Genomic DNA, 2,811 nt, shown 5'->3' on the forward strand with positions numbered 1-2,811 from the left:
ACCCACTCCAATATTCTTGCCTGGAGAATCCCCATGGCCAGAGGAGCCTGGCAGGCTACAGTCCATGGGGTCACGAGTACATGGGGTCACGAGTACATGGGGTCACGAGGAGTCAGACACGACTGAGCCTCTAAGTACACACACAGCATATGTACACACACACTCACACTCACACACATATATGTATGTGTGTATATATACATGTGTGTGTGTATATAGAGGTAGATATATATGGAGGTGTTTTCCACTAGGGAGAATATACATTTGATTCTGCTGGGTGCTCAAACTTACTGACAACCATTTGGGACCATTTTAAAATAAATTAAGGAAGAAGGGGAGGGATAAATTAGGTATTTGAGAGTATCACACATACACTACTTTATGTAAAATAAACAACAAGGACCAACTGTATAGCATAGGGAACTCTACTCAATATTTTGCAATGACCTATATAGAGAAAGAATCTGAAAAAGATTTGAAATAGTCCCAAATTGTCAGTGCCTTGAGCACCTGGCAGAATCAAGTGTATATTCTCCCCTAAAGGAAAATGCCTACGTTCTAGATCACAAAGGATCCTACTTACAATTTTTGGAATATATGAGCAACAACGGTCAAAAATAATCAAGCAGGGAATTCCCTGATGGTCCAGTGGTCAGAACTCCATGCTTTCACTGCCGAGGGCCCAGGTTCTATCCCTGATAGGTAAACTAGGATCCCACAAGCCACACAGCAAGCTCCCTGCCTCTCAAAACGATCAAACAAAAAAAATAAGGCATCATGAGCCAGAACCTTTTAAAACCACAGAACCAACAGGCAACATAAAAAGACTTTCACAGATTTCTTATATATTAATTATGAGACCTAGGTTATAAAACAATTATATATACTATATTGTTGTTGCTGTTGTTTTACTAGCTGGAGTATAAGTCTTAAAAAAAAAATTCCTGGAGAAAGCTCACTTCTGATTGGAGAGAAAAAAATAAGGAACAGGAAACTATAAAAAGTCATCTAATACATTTGAAAAAGAAACAAAAATAGTATCTATAAATAAAAACTGCAATAACAAATATTAAGTACTCAGTAACAGATAAAAGGGGCTTCACTGGTGGCTCAGTGGTAAAGAATATGCTTGCCAATGCCAGAGATGCAGGTTTGGCCCCTGGTCCAGAAAGATTCCCTGGAGAAGGAAATGGCAACCCACTCCAGTATTCTTGCCTGGAGAACCCAAAGGAGAGAGGAGCCTGGCAGACTAGAGTCCATGGGGTGCCAAAGACTCGGACACAACTTAGTGACTGAACAACAACAAACAGATTAAATATAATTGAATACAGGGTAAATGGACTAAAAATAAGCCAGAAGAAATTACTTAGAATGTCACATGGAAAATAAAAATATGAAAAATATGAGTACTAAGAGACAGGGGGGATAGAAATGAAAGCTCTGAGGTGCACCTCCACTGAAGCTCCAGAAGGAGGAGGAGACAGTATGCTTCCCTCTTCATACCAAGAGGCTGATGTGCCTCTTACATCTCTTTGGTATTATTATAAAATTATTTAAACATATTTGAAATAATAGAGGGAATAGCATTATAAATCTAGTATGTCCATAATCCAGATAATCAAGATTTTACCACATTCCTTTATTTTCCCATTTTTCTTTTTCTTAATGTCTTTCTTGGTGATTCTTTTTTTTTTTTTGGAAACTCTGCTTGGCTTGCAGGATCTTAGTAACTTGACCGGGGATTGACCCCAGGCACTCTGCTGCTGGGCAGTGAAAGCATGGAATCCTAACCACTGGACGGCCAGCGAATTCCTTGTCGGTGCATTTTAAAGCAATTCCCAGAGTTCATATAATTTTGCCCCTAGAGGTAATAATTGAAGAATTGGCAGAGATTTTTCCAAAACCAGTAAAACCAGAATCCACACCGGTTCAAAAATTTCAGCCGTTCTTAAGTAGGATAAACAAAAATGAAATCCACATCTGGGTACTTCTAGACAGAAGCCACAGAATTTCAGGACCAAATCTGAAAGCACCCTCTCCTCAATACTACCTTCGGTTTCTATACTCAGCCCCTTGTTCAGGCACCATTCGGAGAGCTGAATGTTTGTTACATCCTCCTTCAGCACTAGGACCAGAAGACGTAATCCCCAGTATTACTTGGTCTGTTTTTACTGAAGGGTTCAGACTAGCGAGGAATTTTGGAGCTCAGTGACTTCTGTGTCTTCAATTTTTTCAAATTAATTTTTATTGGAATATAGTTTATTTACAATGTTGTGTTAGTTTCTGCCGTACAGCAAAGTGAGTCACTTAAACAAAAATGTGTCTTCAGTTTATATATGAGAAAAATGAGTCCAAAGTGAAAAAACATGCTGAGGTCCCACAGCTAACAAATTATGCCTGGATATCCAGGAAGCTTATGCTTGTAATGAAAACTGCTAACCATGTCCAAAATTTCTGGAGACAGCTTAGCCATGAGGAAGAAATTTTTAAAAGATGGCAAAAAAAAAAAAAAAAATCCATCTGTTGGGAGAAAGTTAAGTTGTGTAAATATTTCTTTCTTTAATTTCCTAATGAGAGAAAGGAACTGGGTGTTTTTTAAAAAAGCAGTCAAAGTAGTAAATGAATGCCATCTCTCTGGGAAGGTTAGGAGCAATAAAGAATTGGTAGAAAGGAGACAAGAGAGAAGACAACAAAGTGACATTTAATTCCAACCTAGTCCAGACGTTGCTGGAAAGTGTGAGCTGTACAGAACATTTTAATCAAACTTTGGTGTGAAAGATCAGGATTTGGTGATTGATGAGTTGAAGATTT

This window comes from Bison bison, unplaced genomic scaffold (assembly GCF_000754665.1).
Source record: "Bison bison bison isolate TAMUID 2011002044 unplaced genomic scaffold, Bison_UMD1.0 scf7180017864183, whole genome shotgun sequence".
In the NCBI taxonomy this organism is placed as follows: Eukaryota; Metazoa; Chordata; class Mammalia; order Artiodactyla; family Bovidae; genus Bison; species Bison bison.